Genomic DNA, 19,566 nt, shown 5'->3' on the forward strand with positions numbered 1-19,566 from the left:
TGTAAACTGTCTAGCCAAAGGCTTGATGGATCTAGAAGTACTGTTGGCTGCTCTTTTTGGTATTTTAACACCTAATCATCAGCATCACAACACAGAAATCACAAGCATCAGAGAACATAAAAGATCAAAAATCTACAGAACGCTAAATTCTAAATGTAATCAGGAATAATAAAACAAATGCATTTGGTAAAACTGCTAAGTTTTTCTACAAGTCTGGAAGAACCTACCCATAATTAGCACTGGTTTTAACAAACGTGACATGATTGCATCCAAGGAAAAACATTTACATGACCACGTATACTGCTATCTAAAAAGGTCTGTGAGGCTGGGTCAAAGAGTGGGGATTAGAGAAAAGGAAAGGTCCCTTACTGGCAGTATGTGTTCAGCAACAATAGGCTTAATCCTTTACTGAACCAGACCTTGATCCTGTGGAAACTATTGAGGCCAAATTCCTGTCAGGTTCGGTTAGAATCTGACCTAAAACAGGAATGCAGGCCTGGACTCTTAAGGGATCCAAAGAGTTCAAGCGAAGTTACTCTCAATGCATGCAGCTTCATAAGAGAAGCAGCATCTTGGAAAACTGTGCTTAGCAAAAAAGAAGTCCGTGCCTGTGTTTGGATAGGTTTGTGACTGTTGACTGCAGCTGCAGGTCAACTGAGAAAATGAACTAGTGAATGCAAGATTTTATTTTATGCTCCATGAGTTATGGAGCAAGTGTGGCAGTTAAAGGGAATATCAGGTAGTGCCAAAGCTAGTAACCAAAAAATTAAATGCATTGCACCTTACTGGACTAAAGAAATAAGGAGCACAAAGATATCTAGTTGAACAGATTGGAATAAGGGGATCAGAAATTGTCTGCTTAAGTTCTAGTAAGATTATACCTTCTAAAATGTTGCCTACACTATCATCAATCCTTATTGACAGCTCTTATTTCAGTCAGAATGGGTATTATTTGCATATCTTTTTCTGTGTTTCTGTTTTTGGCATGAACACAACCCATCTCGTTCAACGATGACTTCCTTTATGCATATTAGTTTATACCTGTCTGTTAAAATTGACACCACCTCATTTGTATCTTTTCTACCTCTGCTTGCTTCACAGTTCTGTTGTGTTCTATTGTTTCTCCTTGCTTATTTTTACTGTTGTCTACAATGTCAACAGTCTGGAATATGTCTGATGCTTGCTACTAAATTATTAATTAATACAGTGGTTTCAAAAGTAAAGATTAACCAGACTAATCCTTAAAAGGAACCACTTCCCCTGTTAAGTGTTCCAGTCCCACCATTAATATTTTGCTGATGCTTTGACAATGGAGAACTATTAATCCATATTTCAGTGTTTCTATTTATGAAGCATTTTTCCTGCTTCTTCAAACGTATGTGATACTATATAAATCTTTGAAGATATGACAATGTCTTATATTCATCAGGAGCTCAATCTTTGCTGCACTTGGCATGCTTAAGGAGAAAGGGGAGAAAAACAGTCTCCTCCTGCTGTGGTTTTGAGTCAGTTTGTATCAAAGCCATTTGGGGAGTTAGTGTGGAGACCCTCAGAACCGCTGCCAAGTTACACTAGCAGTAAAGGAGTGGAGGATGTGTGGCATCATGCTGTTTCCACACTCCTGCACCTTCAACAAACTCTGTACTGAGCAGAGAAGGTGTAAAGTTGGAATGAGCCAAGCATATCTTTGGCTCTTCCATGCTAGCAGTCAGAGATGGGCTGGGGATCAAGTTCCAAATAAATATACTAAACACAAATCCTGATTTTGTTTCAGTGGCACGCTTGTTCCGTGAACCCCTGTTGCTTATCACTTACTGCATTCCTTTCCTGTAAGCTGTCATAGAGCTTAAGATCCCCATGTTACACTACCGTTAAAGTAATGTAACCATTAGAGCGTTATATTTTTTACTGCCATTAAAGACTAACATACACAAATTTTCTAGAATTATTTCTGTTTTAAAATGATACTTATGGTTTTTACAGTCCATGACACAACCTTGTTCCTTGTGCTACAAGTGTTTTAAGCATGCTAACAGTGCAGAGCGGTCTGAGCCACGTGGGCTAGCCAGGGATGACTCTGGCAGCTTACAGCCAACATCAGGCTGCCTCCCTCATTCTCTGGCCCTGGCACCTGGTAGTCATGGCTCTCTACAGCCAGGCAGAGTGTAAAATCAGTGCCCAAGACTGTAGCAGTGAGATAAAATGACATTTGCTTCAACGCCCTTGAAATGCAATTGCAGTTGTTCCAGTGACGTACAAAAGGTAAGTTGATCAATGCGAGTCCAAAGCCTCATCTTGGGTTTGCAAGAGGTTTTCCATTTTGACTTGCTGGAAACTGTTGAGGTTCATGACTATCTCAGCAATCTACGCTTGTAGTCCTGCTGCACTGTAGCTAAATCGATTTCCAGTCACTGTTTGTAGATTCAGAGCAAAGTGTTAGTTAAGGCCTGAATTGGCATATGAAAAGGCAACTACTGTATTATTATAGTATCTGTGTTTTGCTTACATAATCTAGATACATAGCAATCTCTGCCAAAAATGCTGTTATTTAACAGTTTGGAAGGATTGTGCTAGTTAGTCATGAGAACAATCCCATTTTGCTTTAAAAACAAAGTTAAATGATGCTGAGGAGGAGAAGTGGGAGAAGTGGAGCTGAGGGCAAGTTCTCTTTCTCAGTTCTCTCAATCTGTTCCTTTCACTGGATCTGTACCCATTCTGTCTGTGAACTCCCAGGGAGAGATCCTGATTGTTTTGCTTTCATTTAGTGGCAGTAAAAAATTCCATGCAGCATACAAAACAAATTTATTTTATTGCCCCAGTTGGCAGGCAAGGTAAAGTTTTCTTCTGCCAATAAGTAAACATTGACTTTTTCCATTATCCCAGCTGTCAGAATCATATCACAGTGTATGTTGCTGTTGAATTGAAGTCATCCATATGGTAATGCAGACAAGCAGAAAAAAACTGCCACAAAACAGTCACTGCCTTACAACACAGTATGCTTAAATCTTTTAGTTTCCCAGGCAGAGAATTTCCAGGATTAAAGCCTTCCTTTCCCCAGAGTGAATCTTGTGCCTTAGTCTCACAACCACTAGAATCTCTTTCTCTTTTACTTCCTCCCCATCAACAGGGAACATTAACCTCATATTTTAAAAAAAAAAAAAAAAAAAAAAGTATTTGGGGTCGTCAAAATCATGAGATTTACAAAAAATTACAAGGTTTTGGGTTTCTTTTACATTTAGCCTTGAGTTTTACAGCTGTAAGGCTTATAGTAACTTATAGCTACATATATAATGTAGGTCTGTAGCTATAAGGCAGACTTTATTTTAACTTTATTGAAGCTGAAATTTTTGTATAACCATACATCTTCAGAAATTAAATCTTGAAAACTAGCTGGAGTCACAAGATTCTTGATAGATGGAAAAACTGTTAATCACAGAGAGGAGGTAGCGCACTCATGACTGCATTTTGTTTTAGTGGAAAGCAAGCAAAATATCAAAAATACGTTATTGCCATCTTTGTCTTTAAAGAATAATGAATTAGAAATTGCAATTTCCTTTCGTATCACTAGATGGTATATGGTAACTGTACGGAAGCTGAGCTGTTCAAAAAAATTTTGATAAAGTATAGGTACTGCTGTCTTTCCTGATCTAGCTATTGCACTGACCAGACTCCTGACTTACAGAGGAAATGCACGTTCCTGCTCCTGACAACTAAAACTGCTTGTTGTTGTACCAAAACCCTGGTCCTATTGCAGTCAGTGGCAAAACTTGCAGAGTGTTTCTGTGCTCATGTTTTCTGGGAAACCACACACTAGTTAGGCCTCTAACTCTGGGTTGTATTTATAAAAGAGACACCCTGAAACGCTTGGGAACACCCACACTTTCTCCCCAGATTTGGCTGGGTAGTGCTGTCAGATGGCATGTCCTTTCTACCCCAACAGCAGAGAGAAAGAGTGAGATGAAGCAGATCTCAGGAGGGAAGGGAGTGAGGAACAGAGCCGTGCTGTGTGCTGTGTACTTCCCCAGCATTGCACCAAGGCGGCGAATGAGAAGAGTCTCGGACACACAGCACCATCCTCCATTACATTCTCCATGGCAGAAGGGGACCCCCCCCCCAAAGCAGTTCCCAGTTTCCAGCTTCGGTGACCAGATCTATTTTTGTAGTACTTAAGACCAGCAAGAAGAAATGTTTTGTGAAGTATAGAGCTCTGGTACTGAAAAGTGAGAGTGAGTAGCAATGCCACCCAAAAGAAGCATTCATCTTGGCTGCAACAGGTAGCTGTGTAGTGTGGCAGCATCTCTTTCTTTCTTGAGTGAGGAATAACAACACAATGTAAAGAAAACAACTGGGTTAAATGTTCCCATTTGAAGTCTAGTTTCTTTCTCTGTATGCTCACATCTCCCAGTGAGATGCCTATCATGGCTGATACTACAAAGAATACAGGATTAGGTCAGACTTGTAATGCACTTTTCAACTACACAGTTAAAGTAGTACTGCCATGGATAAATGCTTCTTAATATTATTTGAAATTTTTAATGCCAATAATTTAGACTAAATAAGTGTCTATGAGAGCGGGTTTCTTTCTATGGCTTTACCAGACTTTTGAAAAGAAGATGGAGTCATTATCATGGCAAAATCTTAGAAGGAAATTAATGTCAGTCAATGCTTAAATAATTATTATAATTCCAATTTTAATGTCTGTCTTCTCCAAGAGCCATGCAGGGTGGAACAGTTAACGCAAGGGTGATGTTGCAGACGGAAGCAACACAGTATCACTTGCTTTTGCAACTATTTTATAAAGTGTTCTCAGACAGTATGACAGCATGGCACAGAAAAGTGCATTTCTTAGTGACATGAACTCTGAGCTGACAGGAGTTCATTGAGGATTTGAGGCATGAATTAATCAGTAATGCCACACTGCCTGTTATATCTTAGAGTTTAATTAACAAAATCAGTGAAGGGAAATAGCATCCATAAGCACTGATAAAGGGATATTCAACCTAGCTTGCAACATAAACGTTTGAATGTTAAAAAAAAACAAAGTTAAAAGTTATTAATTCTCACTACCCACATAGCCCCCAAGCCAGTACTTACACACAGCCTTCCATTTTGCAAGTAGTTTCACTAGATCCGACAGGATAGACTGCCCACCTTGCAATCTGCTTGGATTGGCTCAGGCACATATGAAGGGGTTTATGACTTCTCCTACAGAAACGGTCAATGAGGGGTTTGAAAACATGAGAGTGTAATTAACCCTTGTGTAGATCTTCTCCAAGGGGAAGAGAGGGACAAAACTACATCCTGGTTGAGTTTGCTGACATACTGGTTGCACCATTTGTCAGGAAGAGGTGCTCCAGAAGACAAATGACGTCATCTTGAGGGAGAACAGTTGCATTTTCTGCAGCCTAGAGTGCAATACCCTTTCCTTCTGTATGCTTAATGCCTTAACTTCAGCCATTTCCTGCTCATCCTGTTAGCTTTAGTAGTCCTAATTGTTCTGATTCTGTGCATTTCACAGGAGGACAAAAATTAGCTGCAGCAACACTATATTCCCTCTCTGGGCCCAAAGGAAGAGAGCAGGCAAATGGAAGTAGAAGGCAGGGAAGAGGAGTTCACAGAAGGATTTGAAACCTCAAATTCAGAAAGTTCAACATTAAATCTCTTCTCTGGCATAAGCTTTACCAAATCAGTAGTGAATTTCTCTACCTGTGAGATGGATTATAATACTTGCCTGTTTCACAGGGGCCTTGTGAGGATTCATTAGTTAGAATCCTTTGAAGATGGAAAGTACAAAGTGGTAGTATTCTGCTGATACCATAATCATCTCCAGGTTCTTATGTGTCATCAGGGGACCCTCTGAGGAAAGCAGTTGTTTCCAAACTCCAGTTACAATTTATTGTGTATTATGTATGCTTGAGTTTATATTCTGCTTGGATTTTCTTTGCTGCCTTTTTTTTTCTCTTTAGTTTGATTGATAGGATATCAAGATGAAAGTCATTTATTCAGTTTGTGGTGATGTACCCTGGGGATGGCTACACCTGAGCCTTAGCCTTTGTGTGCACCAGTTCATAATTACTGGTCTTGCTGGAATTTAAGTGAGATAAAAAGTGCTGTTCTGGGGCTTCTTGTTGTGTGAATTATTTCTCTTGGTACATCTGTAATGTTAGGTTGGAGTTTGTTGTGGCTCAGGTCTGTTTTAATAATTTTGAAAAGCTTCTGATGTATTAATGCATCATTAATTTGCAAGAATGTGTATTCTTTTAAAGGGCTAAGATAAATAAATCAGGCTTTTTGTTGTTTTATTCAAAGTTCTCACATAAGCTGCATTTTTAAATGTGTTCTGATTATGTAGAGGTTTGAAAGCTGGAGGATAAAGCAATGGAATAAAGTGTTCTTGCTTCTTGACTTCCAACAGTGCTGATAAAAGCTATGAGAGATTCCTATTAGAAACAGATGAGGAGTCTCAGTTCACCACCCTTCCTAGTTTTAAGATGTTAGTTTGGGCTCAGTTCTGGCCCTTGTTCTTGCTGGATGGCATTTTACTGTAGAATTAGTTTCACTGATTTCAGTTAATTCATTCAGATGTACTATGATCACTTCTTCCACTGTTGTCCTCTCCCCAAGGGAGCTGTGATAGGCTTCTTTAAATTCAGGTAAAGGAAATGGCTACACAATTTCCATTAACTTTGAAATGAGGTCTGAAAAAAACTCATTTTGCATGTCAACATTTGAGACTGCTGACTTCAGCTGAGTATTGGGTAATGTGACAGGGACACACTCAGCCAGCATAGCTCAATGCCATTCCGTGGAGTTTAGTAGACTTTCAGCTACACACATCAGGAATGAATAGTGTGTAAACTTTGAACTACAGAGCATCTGAACAGCAAGATGACTAGGCTGCATCAATACCCAGTATAAATTCTTGGATTTATACAAAGACTGAATTTATGGCATCTATTTACCTGGGGCTCAAAGCTGCCCCCATTATTCACTTTGAGCAGGATGCTGCAACTATGTTATTCCACTGCTCATGGATTAAATTGCTGTTGTAAGAACATCTGACTCCTTGAGTTCCAGTGAAGTGATGCTGGGTTACACTGATCACAAATTCATTCATATGATTTCATTCGAAACTCCAACTAAATTATACGGTGTAACAAAGTTGAATGAGACTGTAATGTCTTAAAGAGTGAGCAATAAGAGGTGATCATATATGGATGAATGAACTAACTTCTGATTTATATTACAGACTCTGCAAGGCTATAGTTCTTGAAGATTAAGCAGTACATTTTATAGGAGGCATAGCGTACTTGGTTTGAGAGATGAATGGACCTGCACTTTCATTTACATTTCCATAGCATGGAAGGTATCAATGGTTTTTTAAGGAATGAGTGTGGTTGTATACATCCTTGCATATACAGTTGTGGATGCTTCATGCTTTGTGTCTGTGGCAGATTTCTGTGATGCTCAGGCCCAGCAAAGTAGATATGCTGTGTAGGTTCAGGTAAATTAGCACTGGTGGTTTTGGTTCAGCTTGATGTCATGTTGAGTAATTGTGTTGATGGAGCAGTTATTTGCATTATCTCACTTGTTATACCTCCATTAATCCCACTTCAGTTTCTACTTTGCTGTAAAATCAGGAGGAATAAATTACAGAACTCTGCAGGAGGAGTGGAAAGCTTTGCCAGCTCTGCAGAGGAGTATTGGGAACTCACTGTATCTGGACAGATGTGGTGGACAGTTTGTGATTGCTAGGTAAGTGCAGAAGCCAGATATTTTTGCTGAAAAGTTTAGCAGTAGTATGATTATTCATTCTATAGTTTTACTTGATATCATCAGACTTCATTCTTCAGTGAGGTGCGTGGCATCTATCATCATTCCTCTTTAATTAGCTGAAGAGCTGCTGAATCTCTTTTAGAAGCCCAGATTCCGTGGAGTTGTTTTTTTCATTAAGATTATCTCCAGCAATGGGGTAGAAAGCTCTTGTAGCTAAAATAAGGGTGTGAGAGAGCCTGCAGCTTTACACTACAAGGAACTTTCTTTAACCGGTCACCCAGCTAAAATGCAGTAGCAGTCAAGATCTCCCAGGAAAACATGAAAGCTCATATTGGAGAGGTGCCTGGCATGGTTAGTAGACTGAGAAAGGTAGGGAAGGGGCAGCTCAGATCTTAAACTCATTTAAAATTGTTAACTTGGTTTAGACTAGACACAGTTTAAGAGCTGATGCTCTTAGTTGAGTGCCCACAACTATCTTTGTATAAACTTTTAAACCAGAGGAAATAGGTCATAGCTAGATCACGCTGCATGAGATTCAATACAAGTCTTAAACACACCTCAGCCTCTGTGTGTAGGTGCCTATACATATGCTACCCATTGAAATCTATGAGGGTAGGATTCAGGGACACACATACAAGTGTCTCCTTGTTGTAGCCAGAGTCCAACTCAGCCTCACACAAGGCACCAATTGTTGCAGCACAAACAAACTAGTAGGCTGCAACAAGGCTTTTACCATCAGCCAGAGTCTACTGTCCATGCTGTTTCTCCTTCCTCCAGAGGTCAAACCACACTACTCCTCCCCCATCCAACCCCCTCTCCCCCAATACTCGGGGCTATTTAACTACTTAGCAGGAACGAGCTACACCTGCACATCATCCATGTGAATCAACCTACTGCCTCTGAGGCAAGGCCACAGCTGCATGTTATCAATGCTGATCAACCCACTGCCTTCATTCCTCTACATCTTGTGCCTCTTCAGATGCTGTAGGGCAGGGGTCCTCAAACTATGGCCCACGGGCCAGATATGGCCCCCCCAGCATCCTCAGTCTGGCCCCTGGTATTTACAGAACCCCCCTGCTCCTCCCCGCCAGGGGTTGGGGGGGAAACCAAGCAGCTGCAGATGGCTGCCTGCCACTGCATCCATGCACCGGCCCCTGGTTAAAAAGTTTGAGGACCCCTGCTGTAGGGTTTCTGAGACACCCACCTGGGGCTGGTACGTCTGACACAGCACTTTTGGGACACCCATGTCCTTCTGCAGTGGTAGCTGGGCTCCAGGCAGGCTGTCCCAGGGCATCTCAGATGGCACTCCATGCAGTGTTCAGGCAGCTGCGCCGAGCTCCTGGGCAGTACAGTCAGAAGAGTCTCTGGATCAAATCAGTTTACCCTAAAGTAGGCACCAAAGGTGGGAAAGAGTTGCTGTGACTTCTAATACAATTTCAGAGGTGTCCTGGTTTCAGCTGGGATAGAATTAATTTTCTTCTTAGTAGTTACAGGAAGCCTTACAAGAAGCAGTGCTAGTGGAACAGTGACCCGACCTGAGCTGGCTTTGATGCCCGATAACCCCACATAAAACACAACCTCTCTTCTTCTGAGTGACTACTGTAAGAGATCACGTTTATGGACTAAATGAACTCAGTGGACATTTTGCGGACATTTTATAGACATTTTTACAGTGGTGGTGCATAGACTAGGGGAATGATGTCTGTGTATTATGTCAAAGGGTGGGAAGGGCGATGGTGGTTAATGAGGTTGTATCGGAGAGCGTGGCATGATGTAAATGGTATGGAATAAGGGGTGGATACTGTCCTGGTTTAGGCTGGGATAGAGTTCATTTTCTTCTTAGTAGCTAGTACAGTGCTGTGCTTTGGCTGTGATGTAGGAACAATGTTGATAGGGCACTGATGTTTCTAGCTGTTGCTGGGTAACATTTATACTAAATCAAGGACTTTTCAGTTCCTTGGGCCCTGCCAGCCAGAGGGCTGGAGGGGCACGGGAAACTGGGAGGGGACACAGCCAGGACAGGTGACCTGAACTAGCCAAAGAGGTATTCCATACCATATGACATCATGCTGAGTATATAAGCTGGGGGAAGAAGAAGGAAGGGGGGGACATCTGGCATTATGGTGCTTGTCTTCCTGAGTAATCATTACACGTGACGGAGCCCGGCTGCCCTGGGGATGGCTGAACACCTGCCTGCCCATGGGAAGCGGTCAATGAATCCTTTGCTTTGCTTTCTTTGCATGTGAGGCTTTTGCTTTACCTATTAAATTGTTCTTATCTCAACCCTTGAGTTTTACATTCCTCTCCGATCCTCCTTCCCACCCCTCTGTGTGTGGGGGGGAGTGAGCAAGCAGCTGTGTGGTGCTTGGTTGCCAACCAGGGTTCAACCACAACAAGAGGGTAGGTGAGAACCATGTATCATTGCAGGTATGACACAGGCCTTACAGGAGGCCTATGCCCTTTTTGAAGTACTGTTTGGAAGTCAGAAGGGATATGATAGGGAATGTAAAATGGCCATGGGCACTTGCCTTTGGACAGCTGAATCACCTTCCAGGCTCTACTGGCTGTATTCATCAATTCTCCATTGACAGAAACACTTTAGACACCTGAGCTGTGCAGACATCTCCACGGAGGCAGTGAAAATTAGGCATGTTCATCTCAGGTTGAACCTCACCCTTTACCTCAGAGCTGAAACACACAGGTCTGGCGCAGAGGCTGACTCAACCAACAGGCTGTCCCAGTAAGTCACCAGCTCCTGTGCCTGCGACTGTCCTTTCTTGAGGGGAATTATGCTTGGTATGCCCAAGCATGCATCTGCTAGTAGAAGCCAAAGGTCTTGAGGGCAGCTGTGAGCAAAAGGAGGCTGTTGCTAACAGGGCTGATTGATAGCTGCACTGGTCAAGGCTGCCAAGGCTTTTTTGCCCTGATGGCAGGTGCTGAAGAATTGCATCACATGAGCTTACACTTGTGATCTTTTTCATGTATGATGAGCTATACAGAAAAATTCCTGTGTTATGATGGCAGCAAAGAGACTGTACAACATAAAAAAGAGACACCAAAGTTTCTACCATTCCACTGTCTGTCTGTGGGTAGTAAGGTGGAATAACACCATAATAGAATAATTGCCATAATATTCTTTAACAATGAAAGTCTTGCTGACAGTTGCACACATTTAAATTAGGAGGTGCCGTTTCTCATGATGCAGTGAAAGACAGTATTGTTGACTGCCAGTACCCATAACTTTATAGGTAATTGCAGCTATGTATGAGCCATACTTTTGTTTGATTAAATTGGTTTACCCAATAATTGAGGCTTATTGTAATATAATTGTAATTGTAATATACTGTGTTATTTCTGAGCAATGGAGAAGTAAAGGCTAAAGTGTATCCAGTGGAACAAACTACCTCCTGCATGCAAATAAATTGCCCAGTTGCTGTTATAAACAAGAAGCATTGTGTTCTGCCAGACTTGCAACAAAGAAATCATTATCTGTCTGGCCTGTGCGTGGAAGAACAATAATCTGTATTTCCAAAATTAAAACCATAATTAACCTATTATTATGAGTCCACCACACAAGAATGAAGAAAATGATAGTGTTAGGCCCCTCTGAGTCTCAGATCCCCAATTAGCAATCCCTGAATCAGTGGTTCAGATTTTTCCCACATAAAGATTGCTTCACCTGACTCTCTGTTGGTTATGGAGGCAACACCCCATGGGCCAGCTGAGTCACTGTAACACTTCTCTCATCACCCACCTGCCAGGCAGGACATTGCCAGGAAAGACAAAATCTCATTGGGATGTACTTCGAATACCCTGGGAGGTGACAGGCTCTGTTAGTTACTGGAAACCAGAAAACTATACAGAAGCCCTCTGACTGGCAAACAGTGGTCACAGATATTTTTTTAGCTAATAAAAATAGGCCGAAATCAATTCTCATGCCCTTCTTCAGGGTTGCATTTCACTTTCCTTTGGGTGCAGCTGGAAGTCTTGGTCTTGGTCATTATGTCTAAACAGAGTAATGCGAAATAGAGTAAAAAAAGACAAAGATGATCTTTCAAGGTTTCTACCACAAAGCAGGCCCTCTAAATTACAATTAAGAATATACAAGTGTCTGTGTATGTATGTGTTTGTCCACATCCTTATTATCATCAGATGTTAAGGCCGAGATCTTAATAAATCTTACATTTCGTATGTGTTATTAATGTGCCATTGAATTTAAAAGGAGACATTATTCAGATCATCTGGGCGTGATGACAAATACAAAGATTAAGAAGTCCCTTGGTGGATCTTCAGTATGGCCTAAGCTTCTATAGAAAGTAAATGAGTGAGGACACTAGCTAAGGAATTTGCTACATTAACTGAGATGGCTGATGGTGCAAAAACTACTTCAAATTTTGAAATACAAAACTTCAATGAGTCGGAAAATACAGAGAACAACGTTAACATGGCGCACTCACATCCTATCTTCAGGTTTGAGGCTAAAACTGATTGAGCAGAGTCTGGAATCCCCTGCATGGGTAGGGTCAAAACAAGTGCAAGACGACTAGTTTTCTTTTCTTTTTGTAGTAGAAACTTTGAGAGGAAAATATGATCCAGAGCAAGTGGTGAAGAAGTTCCAGGTGCAATAGGTTCTACTGGCATATTATCATTAAATTTTCTATCCCATCTGTTATTCATGTAGCTTCATTCTTCCTTGATACTTCCTCTTTTTTTGCCTTTGAAATGGCTCCTTTAACCACTACCTTCCTCAAAACTGCTCCTTCCTCAGGCCCAGATCAGTTCTCCAGCTACATCGCTTTCTGCCCTGCACACCCATGTTTTGCCAGTGAGCATGTATAATGCTGCTCAGGCACTGAGGCCACCCACATGTCCAAGAGGTCCTGAAACAGGTGTTTTTTAAGTAGATGTACCTTTACCTGAATATTCCTGCCCATGTCATCCTAATTGCTTTAGCATGGCACGGCCTAAACTGGGACAGCTGCATGATAGGAATGCTGCTGTGCTCCAGTTTCTGCTGCAGATGGGGACATCCAGCCGTGAACCCAGCTCTCTGCTAGTCCAGTGAAATGTTGCTGTCCTGGATCTTGGTATTTGGAGAAGTCTGTCCCTGTCCCTTTGCATGTGTTTCTTTGACTTCCAGATCACAACATATACATGAACTGGCACACCTGCTTAGGGGGATGTAGGCATTGATGCACACAGCTGGGGACTCAGTCCCAAAATTCAGTTTAATCTTGACTCCATTAGGTTGCTTTTTGCTCTGCTTTCTGAAGATCCCCATATGGACCTTGTTTTCAGGGTACGCTTGGGGCCGAGCAGGAGAGTACGATCTTGATATTGGGAAGTGCCGTGTGTCACAGGGAAGGAAGGAACTGGATTTCTAATCTAGCTCCAAGGCTCTGAAGAAATCCAGGATAGTCCTTCATTTTCATTAATTTTAGATATAAATGTAGATAGGCATATCTTAAGATGGCAGAATCAACTGTTCTCAAAATCTCATCTGTCCACCTTAAGAGGGACTACTGAGGAGGTCCTGCATTACCATACCCCATTGGCTCCTCAGCCAAGCAGCACCGGGGGGATGGCACACAGAGGTGGGTGCCCAGGAGAGCTGGTGGAGCGGTGATGTGAGTGTGCTCCCTCCCTTGTCTCTTCCCTCACACTCACGCTGGCTGGAGTGACCTGCAGTACTCGGCTGCCTTCTGTGCACAAGCCCACGCTGGAGAAACCTTCCCTGAGCTAGACAGGGCTGCAGCATGTGTGGCACAAGGTGTGTACAGTTCAGCTGCTTTGGTCATTAGCAGGATCCCCTAGAGACCGCTCGCCTGTTGCTGAACGTGGGGGCAGGCACGTGTATAATGTTAGCGGGGGCTCTGCTCTTCCAAGCAGCATCCTTCAGATGCAATGTAAAGCAGCAATCCTAGCTGCTAACAGGTACCACTGACCTGGTGGTACATTTTCTGTATGGACATAGTACTGTCCTACCAAGGATTTAAGAAATCCTAAGTTTCTTGTCTGCTCCCTTCCTCCCCCTAAAATCGTGAAGATAAACTAAAAATGTTAAGTTTAGGAAGTAAAACAAGTGACTTGAGCAGCAAACAAGGAAGCCAGTTTTCCTTTGAATTTGTGTCATTGGACCCCCCAGCCCTTCCCTTTTCCCCCCAGTGACCCTGCCCCTGCTGCCCTCCCCACAGCTCCCTCGCAGACAGATCTAGAAGCCTGTACCTGCTGACTGGCAGCCCAGAAAATGTTTATCAAATGCCTACCTTGTACATGATTAATTTTGTTGGATTTTTGTTTGGTTTTTGTTTTTCCAAAACAGGGTGAAACTGGCCAGCAAGCTGAAAAGTTGCTGGGACAGCTAGCTGCCAGATGGCCACCGTGACAGCACAAGTTTTCTTCCTCTAAGGAAGGAGATGACAAAGTTTTTGTCAGAGACTCTAGTGCCTGACACACTGGAAAACAAGGAGGGTAAATTTTGTTTCAAAAATAATAGGAAAGGTGTTATTCTTTCTAGTCTAAATGTATGAATACAGTAGCTAAGAAGCACTGTGAATCCTGAGAAACAGTGAAATTATGAACTGGCTATAGATGGGATGGAAGAGATATTTTAGTTTTACCTACCTAGATTTCTCAGTCAGCCATGTGCTGCCTTTTCTTTTTTTTCTCTCTTTTTTTTTTTCTTTCTGTGCTACCTGCCATCAATGAGTGTTATTGTTTATTATATCCGGAAAGGAGGATATTTATATCTATAAATAATTCCTTAGTTCTGTTTCCTTCAGCTGATTCCCATTTGTGGCCATATCCCTCTCATCTTTGGCAGTGTTGCTGTATGTCTGTTACCTGCTTCATTGACACCATTAGGTATGGGAACGTTCTTCTGGAGCTTTGACCATTCTCAGTGCTTTTGCCTGAACTGTTTCTGGTTAGACCACCTCTTTCTTGAACTGTGGTACCTTAATGGGACACTACTTCAGCTGAGACTTCTAGCAGCACTGAGTAGAACAGGATTGCTTCATATACATTACAGGCTATATTCCTGCATGTGTCCCCCAGTATGTTTGTTTTCTTTGTGATATCATGGCACTGTCTGCCTTCAGCTGTGAATTATCACTGCTGTCCAAGGGGTCGTTTCTTATTACTCTGTGAATTTTTATATTCGTGCCTTCGTGTAGCGCTCTGCATTCTCCCCTTGGAATTTCATCTTGCTGCTTCACAGAAGCCCGTGGGAACCATCTCAGCCTTTGGCTGCAGCCTTCTGAGAGACTTGTTCTTGTGCTTAGCTAAGCAAAGAGACTGCGTGAGCTTCAGACTGGCTTCAGCAGAGCTCACGCCAGGGAACATGTGTTTGTGCCAACAGTTTTATATGGAATTATAAGTCACTGTTATTGCTTACACAAAAAATTATATGCAAAGATACCTTGACTACAGATCTGTGTCACTGTATTAAAAAAATCAAGCTAAAAGCTGTTTAAGAAAATACACAGTGGTGTTAATGCATCATCTTAATAATCCTCTAAGTTCTTTGCACTGCCTGTTGCCTTACAGCAAGCCAAGAATGTCCACTTTTGAAATTAATATTGAAATTCCTTGTGATACTGTCAACTATTTTTCAAAACACGGCAGTTACTGCTCTCCCCCAGGGGGAGATAGATAGCTGAAGGATGATGAGGATACCTCTGCAGCTCCCACTTATAGTAATAAATAATACAATGCATGGTGCTGCTAGCATGATTTTTTTATAAAGTAACATTTCAGTAAAAGCTGGTTACAAAACACACTAAGTATGATTTATAGGCCTGAAATTATAACTATCCAGCATTCCTGAGCAATGACTTATTTATTCTTGTAGACAGAAGACAAAGCTTTCTATATTGAAAAATACTTGATGCCTCTTTAATTACAGCTTAGGTACAATGTCAACATTGTGCTTTTTAACCACCCACTGACAGTCACTAAAGTGCAGTGGACCTGCATTTCCTAATTTATGAAATTGCTCCTAGGATTCAGCAGGATCCATGAGAAAATTGCAAAGAATTCTTACTTATCCCTGAGCAAGTGTGTCTCGGCTGAATAAAACTTCTAAGTCTTTCTAAAAGCTTCATTCTTAAAGATCTCATGTTGAGATGGCCCCCTAATGGTGTACCAGAATCTCAGCTTAAGATACCCAGCTGACTTTCAAATACTCACTTTTAATTATCATTCTTTTCTTTCCCCTGGGATTAATGTTGAAAATGTAAGTCTCAGGGTGCATGTGCTTAAGAAATTGTCTTAAGAAAAAGGACATTTCTCACTTATCTAAAAAGGCAAACCAAACTGCAACAAGACATTGATCTCTCAAGCAAGATTTCCACTACCATGAAAATACTTGGTTCTCTTTTCTCCTTCCCTCTAAGCAGCAAGCACAATATGCTTAGACTTCAGTAATGCGTTAGACACAGCAAATTTAAGGTCATGGGAAACAGGATGTAAAAAGAAACCACAGATGAGAAATGCTAATTGCATCATTTGACGTGCTACTGGAGCTTAAGTAATGCCAGTAAGGTAAAAGGACTTATAAAGAGTAGAATATGTACTTGTACTTAAGATGATCTGGAGAGCTATCACTAAAAGATGCTCCAAAGAGAGGATTTGTTAGGATTGAAAAACAGAGGGTGACTCAGCCCTCACTATTAATTAACAATAATGTAAACAATTAACATTTAGAAAGACTGTTCATTTATTACAAATCCCATTAAGAAATGAGCTGAGCATCTGTGGTGAGGAGAATGATACAGAAATAACACAATATATTGCAAACGTAGAAATGGGCCAAACCTGTAGCCCAAGAGGTCAGGCTGTGCTCTCAGGATTCATTTCAGGGATGACTACAAGAGACTAAGCTGTGTGAATGCTCCCTCCCAGGCTTTCAAGGTGTTTAAAACTATCATGGTGGCTCATCTAATTACTTCTCTCTTTTAGAGGGTTTTGATCCAAAATCCAACCTCCTCCAGCCTTCTATCCCTGACCCCAATGCACATACACATGCACATAGGATGTCCAAATCACATGATCTTGTTCTCAGCAGAACTGGGTTAGTTATCCTACATGTGGCCCACTTACTGAACAGAAGGCAGGGGCTGGTGGGTAGAAATGTGTTTCAGAAAGAATTAACTAGAATCTGGAAAAAATAGAAGCTTATTACATCTGGGAGTAGTCAAAAGACACTGCAATGAAAGGGAGACACTGGAAGAGCAGTAATATCTCAGATACTGTAAGCAGATAGGTTGACAGCAAGACATAAGTATCTGACATGGAGGCACCATCACCAAAAGTGACAGAATTGTGCATGTGAGCCGCTGCTCAAGAACTCTCCTTGTTTAAAAAAAAAGTGAGTGACAGCTCCTTGCCCAGCTATTCAGTCTCTGGCTTACAGAACCAGATGCTTTTCTATCAACTTGTTAAGGATTAACAGTGGGGAGAAAGGGGTGGTAAAAGGATAACCTTGGGTTTGTTTATTATTTTGGACATTACTTTTCCAATAACTAGTGCACTGGTATCTGTCAGTGTCATGTGGAAATAATTTTCCCATTTTTAGTCCCCTCCTGCTGTCTGAAACTGTAAATCCTGTTTCCAGAGAGCAGAATTATTAGCGTAGCTATATGACAGATTTTGTTGTCATTTACTTGCTGAAGGATTTTATTATGAACAAAGCATCACTGTGAAAAACAACTTCCTTTATCATTTTGAATTACGCTTTTGCTGTAAGATGTTTTTCAAAGTTTCTACCATGTTCAACTTTGACAGGGGAAGAAAACAGTATGGTTTTTTTTTTCTAAAAAAAGAAACATACCCTTGGGCACATTGTGTTGATTTGCCTAAGAAATTTTATCCACATTTTCCTTTTTCATAGCAGCTTATTTTATGGACTGATGTATATTTATGCGGGGCATGATAATATAGCAAGTATCAAACCATTTGTGAAACTACGTGTTTTGTGCTATAGCATGAAGTAGAAAGGGGAACTTCCCTCCCGTCTTTCAGCCACAAGCAAAACCCCAAAATCACAAAAGCAGTTCCTTAATCCAGTGTTCTGGGAAAATACCTGTTGCACTAGTGCAAGGTATTGGTTGTTGTACTGGCTCCCCCTGGATAATGGCTGTACAAACATCTGTAGGGCTTTATTAACCTGTTTAGCTATAGATGCACTGGAGTAGACTATGAATGACTAAAGATTATTTCATGCATAGGTTAAATAATAGTGTCAGTGTGTTTTTCAGCTTCTTACTTATCTGCAGCCATCCACCCCTCTGTTCCCATCTCTGCATTAATTTATCTCATCTCTGGTTTCCTCCTATAGCCACATCAAGAACTAACTAAACTGAAACCTAATGGCTTAATTCTGGGGTCATTTGTCCTGGTGCTTCATTCTCTTTATACAAGAAAAAGCGGTTGCTGTTGCTAGTTTAATTTTGTTCACATCACCCTTTATAAGGCCGCGAACTACCTGACAACTATTTTCCCTCCTGTCCTTGTTATATTGCATCCTATTTTTGTGGTACTTGCAGAATTTCTTGTGTCTCCACAGTACCGATTACAGAAAAAGTAGTGCTGACAATTTTATCCAAGAGAGGCTGCTTACCTTATCCCCCTTTCCCCAGGCTGAGGTTCCATGATTGCAAGTGAATCTGGTGGTAAAGCAGTTGGGTTTCACTTTACTTCATAGCCTTCATAAGAAGAAACAACTGCATTAAGATAAGCAAGGGAGAGGTGTGAAGAGAAGGAAAAAGAGGAGACGAAAGTCAAATGCACTCAGTGTGACACTCGGATTTGTCAGTTAGATTTGTCAGTGAGGAAACCCAAAGCACATCAGAAGAAGGAAAGAAATGGTGGTCGTGCAGAAGAAAGGGGGAGTAAAGGACCCTTAGGCAGAAAGGGGAGAGGATGGGAGGAAGAAGGAAGAGTAGAGGTGAGTGTGAGACCACTCTTCCCTTCTATGTGTGACCACAATGACCAGAGCTTCCAAAATACAGCTGGAGACAGGCAATTCAGAAAAAAATGTGTGCCTAACTGAAGAAAAGCCAGTCAGAAAGGATAATGGTTAGTGACCCAAAACCAAATCCACCTACAGCATCTATGTGAGACAAGTAGGACAGAGTAATTTAGATGTATGGAGTGTAAGAGCAGACGTGTGTGTGCACTGAGAAAGTGGAGAGTACCGTACCTGTCATTAACCTTTCCAGCAACAGCCCAGATTGGATGACATAAGGTTGAGATGGAAACAGAGCCACAAGATGCTGAAATACATTTTAAGACTATTCCTAGGAACTACTTAGTAAATTCTAAAAAACAGCACCAGATGGCCAATTTCAAAGATCCTTAAAGGCCCATTTTCTTGCTGACATATGCATGATCATTCTCAGACAGCTTTATATCTAAAAAAATGTTTAACAAATGTTCCTCAGGCAAGATGCCCTTCCAGTCAGCCTTCTGCAGGAGTGCAGAGGTTGATTTTTAAGAAACTGAATGATTGACTTCTGTATGAGGGATTGATATGGCCATTAAATGCTCTAGAGAACAGTATCAACAAAAATTTCATCTACCCATGAAAATTCAGAAGTTTCTGTGCCAAACCAATCAATGGGTAATCTTGTTTCTCAAGGGCAAATGCAATTAGCATTCCGGATCTGGAAAAGCAGGCCTAAATCCACTAGGAATATCACAGCTAAGTTAGGAGAGGAAGATGTAAGGGAAAGACAGGTTGTTGTAATGGTGAACAAACATCCTGATTTGTCTTTAAATTATGCCAAT

The sequence above is a fragment of the Falco punctatus genome, assembly GCF_963210335.1.
Source record: "Falco punctatus genome assembly, chromosome: 5".
Taxonomy (NCBI): Eukaryota; Metazoa; Chordata; class Aves; order Falconiformes; family Falconidae; genus Falco; species Falco punctatus.